The sequence below is a fragment of the Trachypithecus francoisi genome, unplaced genomic scaffold (genome assembly GCF_009764315.1).
Source record: "Trachypithecus francoisi isolate TF-2019V2 unplaced genomic scaffold, Tfra_2.0 Lachesis_group1, whole genome shotgun sequence".
NCBI lineage: Eukaryota > Metazoa > Chordata > Mammalia > Primates > Cercopithecidae > Trachypithecus > Trachypithecus francoisi.
The window spans coordinates 14697963-14710019 of NW_022681454.1; the positions used below are offsets into that span (position 1 = coordinate 14697963).

At 40.5% G+C, this 12057-nt stretch overlaps 1 protein-coding gene across 5 annotated transcripts in view; it reads left to right on the forward strand.

Moving 5' to 3' along the window:
• The window catches only part of FAM200B (family with sequence similarity 200 member B), a 30860-nt gene that overhangs the window by 13431 nt on the left and 5372 nt on the right, over positions 1-12057 (forward strand). Inside the window, exon 4 of one of the 5 annotated variants that reach the window (XR_004437835.1) lies at positions 369-936. The exons of the other annotated variants lie outside the window; for them this stretch is intronic. The gene's annotated coding sequence lies outside the window, so the exon portion shown is untranslated. Of the gene's footprint in view, positions 1-368; positions 937-12057 lie in introns of those variants that run through there. 5 annotated transcript variants of the gene reach the window in all.

The following is a 12057-nucleotide window of genomic DNA, read 5'->3' on the forward strand; positions in this document are numbered from 1 at the left end:
TTACCTGTGGAAATATGGATTTAAATCCTGCAGCTATTTGGTCATGGGCTTTGAATCTGTTAGGCACTTCTTGTGGGACTCCAATGACGTCTATGTTAACTTGAGAGTCTATTTTTTTGTGTGTTCTGGTTTTTCTTTTTCTGGTTGATGAAATGCCAGGGTGAAAGGGATAGCCAATTGGACAAGAGCGTAAGTACTACTCTCCAATTACCTGGCAGAGTGTCCAGTAAGTGTCCACCACAATACCACCATACATCTGTTTGAGGATGACTAAGGGCAGACTGATGGGCAAGCTCTTGGAAAGTCTTAAGCTCATGGCATCCCGTTAAGCTTCCAAGGAATGCCACATTATCGCCCTGTCGTGACAGACACAAGGTGAAACTGACATCGGGAAAAGGAAGCTGAATGGTCCTCGGGGGCTGATCTGCAGGGTGTTGGACTTCGGGATATAGCAGAGAGAGAGAGCTTGGCATGATTTGTTGCCCCAAGCCATAGAATCCTGGAAGAGAGCTACCATGCAGCCCATTCCTGGTCAACTGGGAGGCAAGTGGAAAGGGGACTCTCTGGCCCTCCGGCCGGCCATGCACACAAGCATAACAACTGCTTTTATTTAATGTGCTTGGGAGGTGAGCATGCACAATGTATTTAGGAAGCTGTATGCATGCCATCTGAGGCTTTCTTCCATTTTCCAGGAGAGTGCCTCTGGAAGGTCATACTCCACCATTTTGTCTCTTAATGTACATGACCTGGAAGTTGCTTCTCCCTGGTCTCTGCATTCAGTTAACAGTTTAGTGCCGCAGGTGTGGACCATCAGGAAATGGCCTCTCCCTGGTGTCAGCTGCCAATTTATCACTTTTAAAGAGGCAATGTAATAAATGTAATAACTGCCAAACCATCACCCAACATTCCTAGTGGGCAGGGGAAGAGCCCTCTCCTGCCCCACTCATGCCTGTCTAACTACATGTAACACACAGAACTTTTTCTTTTTTTTCTTTTTTAAGCTCATCAGCTAGTGTTAGTGTTTTTTAATGTGTGGCTGAAGTTAGTGTTATATTAGTGTTAGTGTTTTTTATGTGTGGCTTATTCCAGTGTGGCCAAGGGAAGCCACAAGATTGGACAACCCTGTTTTTTGGATACATACCTTTGTCAGATACATATTGCAAGTACATCCCAATTTGTGGATTGCTCATTTTCTTAGTGGTGCTTTTTGAAGAGCAGAATTTCTTAGCTTTGATGAATGCCAATATATAAATTTGTGTTTTGACTTTTGGTATGTAGAACAAAAATAAAATTTTAAGGCCTTCAGCCATCCAAATGGATCCTTCCTCTAGCCAAGGGCATTCCAGAGTTACCTGAAAATCTAGTTCAGGACATGATGGGCGAGGGGCTTGGACATTATACCCCTCCAGCATTAACATCAACACAGACCTTAAGTCTGATAAGACACATTTACAGTCTATTCTCTCTAAAGCCTGCTAACACTGGAGGCTTCATCTGCATGATAAAACCTCTCCACAACTTCTTATTGTAACCCAGACGTTCCTTTCCACTGATAGTAACTCTTTCAACCAATTGCCAAGCAGAAAATTTTTAAACCTACCTATGACCTGGAAGTTCTCCTCCCCAGCTTTGAATTGTTCTGCCCTTCCACATCGAACCAATGTAAATCTTACATGTATTGACTGATGTATTATGTCTCCCTAGTACAAAAGCAAGCTGTACCCCAGCCACCTTGAGCACATGTCATCAGTACCTCCTGAGGCTGTGTGACAGGTGTCACTGGTGTTGTCCTTAACCTTGGAAAAATAAACTTTCTAAATTGACTGAGACCTGTCTTAGATATCTTAGGTTCATAGGCGTTATAACTAAGAAATTTTTGCTTATAAGTTTTTATATTTTCAGATTTTATGTTACGCCTATAACATATTTTTTGGTTAATTTTTATGTATGGTGTGAGATTCTTTTTTTTTTTTAATGCAGATATTCAGTACCATATGTTTAAAAAGACCATCTTGGTCAGGTACTGTGGCTCACACCTATAATCTCAGCACTTTGGAAGGCCGAGGCAGGTGGACTGCTTGAGTCCAGGAGTTGGAGGACAGCCCGGGCAACATGAAAAAAACCCATCTCTACAAAAACTAGAAAAAGTAGCTGGGTGTGGTGGCACACATCTGTAGTCCCAGCTACTGGGGTGGGGACAGGGGCTGAGGTGGGAGGATCACCTAAGCCCAGGAGGTCAGGTTATACTGAGTTGTGATCATGCCATCGCACTCCAGGCTGGCCAGCAGAGTGAGACACTGTCTCATAAATAAATAAATAAATAAATAAACTACCTTTAACCCCACTGAATTACCTTGATGTCTTTATTGAAAAGCAATTGACCATATTTATGTGTGTCTATTTGTAGAACTTTTTCTTGCTGTATTTACCTATACATCTATCTTTACACTAATACCATGATGTCTTTGTTTTTGTAGCTTTATAGTAAGTCTTGAAATTAGACAGTAGTATAGATCCTCCAACTGTGTTCTGATTTCTTAAAATTGTTTTGGCTGTACTAGATCTTTTACATTTCCATGTAATTTTTTTATTATTATTATACTTTAAGTTCTAGGGTACATGTGCACAACGTGCAGGTTTGTTACATATATATACATGAGCCATGTTGGTGTGCTGCACCCATTAACTCGTCATTTACATTAGGTATATCTCCTAATGCTATCCCACTCCCCTCCCCACAATAGGACCCGGTGTGTGATGTTCCCCTTCCTGTGTCCAAGTGATCTCATTGTTCAATTCCCTATGAGTGAGAACATGCGGTATTTGGTTTTCTGTTCTTGCGATAGTTTGCTGAGAATGATGGTTTCTAGCTGCATCCATGTCCCTACAAAGGACACGAACTCATCCTTTTTTATGGCTGCATAGAATTCCATGGTGTATATGTGCCACATTTTCTTAATCCAGTCTGTCACTGATGGACATTTCGGTTGATTCCAAGTCTTTGCTATTGTGAATAGTACTGCAATAAACATACGTGTGCATGTGTCTTTATAGCAGCATGATTTATAATCCTTTGGGTATATCCCCAGTAATGGGATGGCAGGGTCGAATGGTATTTCTAGTTCTAGATCGTTGAGGAATTGCCACACTGTTTTCCACAATGGTTGAACTAGTTTACAGTCCCACCAACAATGTAAAAGTGTTCCTATTTCTCCACATCCTCTCCAGCACCTGTTGTTTCCTGATTTTTTAATGATTGCCATTCTAACTGGTGTGAGATGGTATCTCATTGTGGTTTTGATTTGCATTTCTCTGATGGCGAGTGATAATGAGCATTTTTTCATGTGTCTGTTGGCTATATGAATGTCTTCTTTTGAGAAGTGTCTGTTCATATCCTTTGCCCACTTTTTGATGGGGTTGTTTGTTTTTTTCTTGTATATTTGATTGAGTTCTTTCTCAGTTCTGGATATTAGCCCTTTGTCAGATGAGTAGATTGCAAACATTTTCTCCCATTCTGTAGGTTGCCTGTTCACTCTGATGGTAGCTTCTTTTGCTGTGCAGAAGCTCTTTAGTTTAATTAGATCCCATTTGTCAATTTTGGCTTTTGTTGCCGTTGCTTTTGGTGTTTTAGACATGAAGTCCTTGCCCATGCCTATGTCCTGAATGGTATTACCTAGGTTTTCTTCTAGGGTTTTTATGGTTTTAGGTCTAACATTTAAGTCTCTAATCCATCTTGAATTAATTTTCATGTAAGGAGTAAGGAAAGGATCCAGTTTCAGCTTTCTACTTATGGCTAGCCAATTTTCCCAGCACCATTTATTAAATAGGGAATCCTTTCCCCATTTCTTGTTTTTGTCAGGTTTGTCAAAGATCAGATGGCTGTAGATGTGTGGTATTATTTCTGAGGGCTCTGTTCTGTTCCATTGGCCTATATCTCTGTTTTGGTACCAATACCATGCTGTTTTGGTTACTGTAGCCTTGTAGTATAGTTTGAAGTCAGGTAGCATGATGCCTCCAGCTTTGTTCTTTTGGCTTAGGATTGTCTTGGCAATGCGGGGTCTTTTTTGCTTCCATATGAACTTTAAAGCAGTTTTTTCCAATTCTGTGAAGAAACTCATTGGTAACTTAATGGGGATGGCATTGAATCTGTAAATTACCGTGGGCAGTATGGCCATTTTCACAATATTGATTCTTCCTATCCATGAACATGGTATGTTCTTCCATTTGTTTGTGTCCTCTTTTATTTCACTGAGCAGTGGTTTATAGTTCTCCTTGAAGAGGTCCTTTACATCCCTTGTAAGTTGGATTCCTAGGTATTTTATTCTCTTTAAAGCTATTGTGAATGGGAGTTCATTCATGATTTGGCTCTCTGTTTGTCTGTTGCTGGTGTATAAGAATGCTTGTGATTTTTGCACATTGATTTTGTATCCAGAGACTTTGCTGAAGTTGCTTATCAGCTTAAGGAGATTCTGGGCTGAGACAGTGTGGTTTTCTAAATATACAATCATGTCATCTGCAAACAGGGACAATTTGACTTCTTCTTTTCCTAACTGAATACCCTTTATTTCTTTCTCTTGCCTCATTGCCCTAGCCAGAACTTCCAACACTATGTTGAATAGGAGTGGTGAGAGGGCATCCCTGTCTTGTGCCACTTTTCAAAGGGAATGCTTCCAGTTTTGCCCATTAAGTACAATGTTGGCTGTGGGTTTGTCATAAATAGTTCTTATTATTTTGAGATACGTTCCATCAATACCGAATTTATTGAGAGTTTTTAGCATGAAGGGCTATTGAATTTTGTCAAAGGCCTTTTCTGCATCTGTTGAGATAATCATGTGGTTTTTGTCTTTGGTTCTGTTTATATGCTGGATTACATTTATTGATTTGCGTATGTTGAACCAGCCTTGCATCCCAGGGATGAAGCCCACTTGATCATGGTGGATAAGCTTTTTGATGTGCTGCTGGATTCGGTTTGCCAGTATTTTACTGAGGATTTTTGCATCAATGTTCATCAGGGATTTTGGTCTAAAATTATCTTTTTTGGTTATATCTCTGTCAGGCTTTGGTATCAGGATGATGTTGGCTTCATAAAATGAGTTAGGGAGGATTCCCTCTTTTTCTATTGATTGGAATAATTTCAGAAAGAATGGTACCAGCTCCTCCTAGTACCTCTGGTAGAATTTGGCTGTGAATCTATTTGGTCCTGGACTTTTTTTGGTTGGTAGACTATTAATAATTGCCTCAATTTCAGAGCCTGCTATTGCTCTATTCAGAGATTCAATTTCTTCCTGGTTTAGTCTTGGGAGAGTATAAGTGTCCAGGAAATTATCCATTTCTTCTAGGTTTTCTAGTTTATTTGCATAGAGGTGTTTATAGTATTCTCTGATGGTAGTTTGTATTTCTGTGGGGTCAGTGGTGATATCCCCTTTATCATTTTTTATTGCGTCTATTTGATTCTTCTCTCTTTTCTTCTTTATTAGTCTTGCTAGTGGTCTATCAATTTTGTTGATCTTTTCAAAAAACCAGTTCCTGGATTCTTTGATTTTTTGGAGGGTTTTTTGTGTCTCTATCTCCTTCAGTTCTGCTCTGATCTTAGTTATTTCTTGCCTTCTACTAGCTTTTGAATGTGTTTGCTCTTCCTTCTCTAGTTCTTTTAATTGTGATGCTAGGGTGTCAATTTTAGATCTTTCCTGCTTTCTCTTGTGGGCATTTAGTGCTATAAATTTCCCTCTACACACTACTTTAAATGTGTCCCAGAGATTCTGGTATGTTGTATCTTTGTTCTCATTGGTTTCAAAGAACATCTTTATTTCTGCCTTCATTTTGTTATGTACGCAGTAGTCATTCAGGAGCAGGTTGTTCAGGTTGTAGTTGAGCGGTTTTGATTGAGTTTCTTAGTCCTGAGTTCTAGTTTGATTGCACTGTGGTCTGAGAGACAGTTTGTTATAATTTCTGTTCTTGTACATTTGCTGAGGAGTGCTTTACTTCCAACTATGTGGTCAGTTTTGGAATAAGTGCGATGTGGTGCTGAGAAGAATGTATATTCTATTGATTTGGGGTGGAGAGTTCTGTAGATGTCTATTAGGTCCATTTGGTGCAGAGTTGAGTTCAATTCCTGGATATCCTTGTTGACTTTCTGTCTCGTTGATCTGTCTAATGTTGACAGTGAGGTGTTAAAGTCTCCCATTATTATTGTATGGGAGTCTAAGTCTCTTTGTATGTCTCTAAGGACTTGCTTTATGAATCTGGGTGCTCCTGTATTGGGTGCATATATATTTAGGATAGTTCACTCTTCCTGATGAATTGATCCATTTACCATAATGTAATGGCCTTCTTTGTCTCTTTTGATCTTTGATGGTTTAAAGTCTGTTTTATCAGAGACTAGGATTGCAACCCCTGCTTTTTTTTTTTTTGTTTTCCATTTGCTTGGTAGATCTTCCTCCATCCCTTTATTTTGAACCTATTTGTGTCTCTGCATGTGAGATGGGTCTCCTGAATACAGCAAACTGATGGGTCTTGACTCTTTATCCAGTTTGGCAGTCTGTGTCTTTTAATTTAACCATTTAGTCCATTTACATTTAAGGTTAGTATTGTTATGTGTGAACTTGATCCTGTCATTATGATATTAGCTGGTTATTTTACTTGCTAGTTGATGCGGTTTCTTCCTAGCATCGATGGACTTTACATTTTGACATGTTTTTGCAATGGCTGGTACTTGTTGTTACTTTCCATGTTTAGTGCTTCCTTCAGGATCTCTTGTAGGGCAGGCCTGGTGGTGACAAAATCTCTAAGCATTTGCTTGTTTGTAAAGGAGTTTATTTCTCCTTCACTGATGAAACTTAGTTTGGCTGGATATGAAATTCTGGGTTGAAAATTCTTTTCTTTAAGAACGTTGAATATTGGCCCCCACTCTCTTCTGGCTTGTAGAGTTTCTGCTGAGAGATCTGCTGTTAGTCTGATGGACTTCCCGTTGTGGGTAACCCGACCTTTCTCTCTGGCTGCCCTTAACATTTTTTCCTTCATTTCAACTTTGGTGAATCTGACAATTATGTGTCTTGGAGTTGCTCTTCTCAAGGAGTACCTTTGTGACATTCTCTGTATTTCCTGAATTTGAATGTTGGCCTGCCTTACTAGGTTGGGGAAGTTCTCCTGGATGATATCCTGCAGAGTGTTTTCCAACTTGGTTCCATTTTCCCCGTCACTTTCAGGCACACCAATCAGACGTAGATTTGGTCTTTTCACATAATCCCATATTTCTTGGAGGCTTTGTTCATTTCTTTTTAGTCTTTTTTCTCTACACTTCTCTTCTCGCTTCATTTCATTCATTTGATCTTCAATCGCTGATACTCTTTCTTCCAGATGATTGAGTCGGTTACTGAAGCTTGTGCGTTTGTCACATAGTTCTCGTGTTATGGTTTTCATCTCTATCAGTTCTTTAAGGACTTCTCTACATTGGTTATTCTAGTTAGCCATTCATCAAATCTTTTTTCAAGATTTTTAGTTTCTTTGCACTGATGTCATAGTTCCTCCTTTAGCTCTGGGAAGTTTGATCAACTGAAGCCTTCTTCTCTCAACTCATCAAAGTCATTCTCCATCCCGCATTGTTCCGTTGCTGGCAATGAGCTGCATTCCTTTGGAGGGGGAGATGCGCTCTGATTTTTTGAATTTCCAGCTTTTCTGCACTGCTTTTTCCCCATCTTTGTGGTTTTATCTGCCTTTGGTCTTTGATGATGGTGATGTACTGATGGGGTTTTGGTGTGGGTATCCTTTCTGTTTGCTAGTTTTCCTTCTAACAATCAGGACCCTCAGCTGTAGGTCTGTTGGAGTTTGTTTGAGATCCACTCCAGACCCTGTTTGTCTGGGTGTCAGCAGCAGAGGTTGCAGAAGATATAATATTGCTGAACAGCGAGTGTTGCTGTCTGATTCTTGCTCTGGAAGCTTGGTCTCAGGGGTGTACCCTGCTGTGTGAGGTGTGAGGTGTCGGTCTGCACCTAGTGGGGGATGTCTCCCAGTTAGGCTACTCAGGGGTCAGGGACCCACTTGAGCAGGCAGTCTGTCCATTCTCAGATTTCAGCCTCCATGCTGGGAGATCCACTGCTCTCTTCAAAGCTGTCAGACGGGGGCATTTACCTCTGCCGAGGTTTCTGCTGCTTTTTGTTTAGCTATGACCTGTCCCCAGTGGAGGAGTCTACAGAGGCAGGCCGGCCTCCTTGAGCTGTGGTGGGCTCCACCCAATTCGAGCTTCCTGGTGGCTTTGTTTACCTACTTAAGCCTCAGCAATGGCGGGTGCCCCTCCCCCAGCATCACTGCAGCCTTGCAGTTAGATCTCAGACTGCTGTGCTAGCAATGAGGGAGGTTCCATGGGCGTGGGACCCTCTGGGTCAGGTGTGGGATATAATCTCCTGGTGTGCCATTTGCCAAGACCCTTGGTAAAGCGCAGTATTAGGGTGGGAGTTACCTGATTTTCCAGGTGTTGTGTGTCTCAATTTCCTTTGGCTAGGAAAAGGAATTCCCTTCCCCCTTGTGTTTCCCATGTGAGGCAATGCCTCGCCCTGCTTCAGCTCTTGCTGATCGGGCTGCACCCGTGGACCAGCGTCAACTGTCCGACATGCCCCAGTGAGGTGAACCCGGTACCTCAGTTGAAAATGCAGAAATCACCCATCTTCTGTGTCGCTCACTTTGGGAGCTGGAGGCTGGAGCTGTTCCTATTCGGCCATCTTGGGCACGCCCCCCCCCATGTAATTTTTTAAATGTGCTTTTCAATTTCTATTTTTTAAAAAAATATTTGGGATTTTGACTGCAATTGCACTGAATCTAAAGATCAATATGGAGAAACTTTACATTGTAATAGTATTGAGTCTCCCAATCCATGACAGTGATATATCTCTCAGAGTAGTCAAGTCTTCCCTCAATTCTTTCTCTCTCTCTTTCTTTTTTTTTTTTTTAAGAGACAGGGTCTCACTGTGTCACCCAGGCTAGACTGCAGTGGTGTGATCTCAGCTTACTGCAACCTCGGTCTCATGGGTTCAAGCGATTCTCCTGCCTCAGCCTCCCAAGTAGCTGGGACTGTAGGTATGTGCCACCACACCCAGCTAATTTTTGTATTTTTAGTAGAGATGGGGTTTCACCATGTTGGCCAGGCTAGTCTTGAACTCCTCACCTCGAGTGATCTGCCTGCCTTAGCCTCCCAAAGTGTTCTCTCAATTCTCTGAGCAGTGTTTTGTAATTTTCAGTGTATGTGTATTGAGTGTCATTCTTGATCTGGGTGCTGGTTATTCTTTTTGTGAACATTCATTGACCCATTTAAGATTTGTGTACTTTTCAGTATGTTTGTTTTATTTCAATAAAATGGTTGAATTAAAGGATATGAAATACCTATCTTAAAAGTCCAAAAACCTTCTATTAGGGAGAATCTCAAGCATATATAATAGTAGAAAGAATTTTATAATCAACTCTCATATACCTTTCAACCAATAATGGTAAACATCAATGCAAGGCCAATCTTGATTTATCTATATCACAATTCCTTACCATTCTCCCCTTTCCTAGATTATTTTGAAGCTAATCCCAGACCTAATTCCATCTGTAAATGTTTCAGTGTGTATTTCTAAAAGATAAGCACTATTTTAAAACCACAATACCATAAAATCATTATTGTAACTAGAAAAACTTAACATCGGTTACTGAATATTTAGACTGTCTAAAATTCAAATTCATTGGTTGTGTCATAATTTTTTTTTTTACAGTTTGTTTAAGTTAGTATTTAAACAAACTTCACAAAATGCATTTATTTAGTCTTGTAATTATCTTTTAATTTTTAGGTTTCCCTCCTTTTTCTTTACATTTAATTATTGAAGAAAGTGTTCATTTGTTCTGAAAGATTTTCTACATTCTGGATTTGTCTAATTACAATACCTGCAGCCAGTGCTGTGCTAGTAATTATATAATATTTCTGGGTAGAGTTGAGATGGGGTGAATGGGCTCTGCTTTGTAGTATTTTCTGGTTTTCTTGATGTAAATACTACCACCATAGTGATTTCAAGCTACCAACATGATACCACTGAATGCAGAATTGGGAAAAGATGTGTAGTAGCACACCTTTACATAATATTTCTACTGTAAAAATAAAATAGATATAAATATTCCCAAGAGCATAAATAATAGCAACATGTAGTAAAATAATTAAGAAGTTATGTATTTTGGATGTTTATTACCTTTGCATTTATTTATTTATTTATTTATTTATTTATTTATTGAGACAGAGTCTCGCTTTGTAGTCCAGGCTGGAGTGCAGTGGTATGATCTCAGCTTACACACCATTCTCCTGCCTCAGCCTCTCAAGTAGCTGAGACTACAGTTGCCAGCCACCACACCCAGCTAATTTTTTGTATTTTTCGTGGAGATGGGCTTTCACCATGTTAGCCAGGATAGTCTCGATCTCCTGACCTTGTGATCCACCTGCCTCAGCCTTCCAAAGTGCTGGGATTACAGGCATGAGCCACCGCACCCAGCCTGCTTTTAATATAATTTATTTTGTTATAAGTTTATATAATTTAATTTTTAATTATGACTGTGTTTAACAAATGGCTCACAGATTTTTGAAAATGTATCTGTCAAATATTGTCAGCCAGTTTCAGTGCATGGCTGCCTGTGGTATCATTTAACATGTCCCTCTATCCCCTATATTTCCTGAAAACTGTAGTTAAATCTGAAGGTTTGCTAGATTCAGATTAGACAGATAGATAGACAGACAGATGCAAGGATACTTCAAAAGTGGTGCTGTGTATTTCCTGTTGCCTCACACATCAAGATAAAGTCATGTTTTGAGGGTTTGTGAGGTATGAGAGACTTCTTCCCTCAAAACAAACTCATCCCACATTACAATAAACAAGATGAATATGAACAAAATGAAAAAGGAGTAAACCATGAGGGAAAAGAGAAAAGAAGAGGAGTTGTCAGGAACAGAATTTGGGATGGTGGAAAGAAAATGAAGAAGGGGTAACAATTTAGTTGGCCAGTGAAGGCCAAAACCTCGGCTGGCTAGTGGGGAAAGAGAACGTAAGCTGTGAAGAAAGTTGTTTGATACCATGAACCCTCAAAAGAAAGAGGAATTGGAAGAACAGTCTGTCACTAAGATGGAAGTGGGAGTGAATGTAGGGTTGGAAGTCAAAAAAGTAGTTGGAAGTCCAAGAATGCCCTCCCTAATCCTATGCAGCGATATATTTCCTGAAGAATGAACTAAAGATTCTAGGTTGTGGGGTACCAGGTATTGCTGAGGCCAGAGCTTCTACTGAAAATGTGGTGAGAGAGGCGGGATAAATGAAAATCTTTATACTGAATAGTGAGATTCCTCCATCCACCTTCCCCCACTCAGCTCCACATTGCTAGCACCCAGGCTTATATCCTTCCAGGTAGAAAATAGGAATATTAGGCCAGGCACAGTGGCTCATGCCTGTAATCCCAGCACTTTGGGAGACCGAGGCAGGTGGATCACGAGGTCAGGAGATCGAGACCATCCTGGCTAACACAGTGAATCCCCGTCTCTACAAAAAATATAAAAATTTAGCCAGGTGTGTTGGTGGGCGCTTGTAGTCCCAGCTACTCAGGAGGCTGAGGCAGGAGAATGGTGTGAACCCAGGAGGTAGAGCTTGCAGTGAGCTGAGATCACACCACTCCATGCCAGCCTGGGCAACAGAACGAGACTCTGTCTCAAAAAAAAAAAAAAAAAAAAAAAAAATAGGAGTATTACTCTCTGGAAAAATGGACTGTGGAAGAGAAAATGACAGGGATCTCTTAGTGATAAAGTGCAGTATGTTCATCCTACAGGGCAGCCCACCCTTTGATAAATTCTAACCATGTGCCTGAGCCTGCTTCTAATTAGTGCCTGATATGGTATGGCTGTATCCCCACCCAAATCTCATCTTGAATTGTAGTTCCCACAATTCCTTCATGTCATGTGAGGGACTCGGTGGCAGGTAATTGAATCATGAGGGTGGGTCTTTCCCATTTTCATAATAGTGAATACGTTTCACAAGATCTGATGGTTTTATAAAGAGGAGT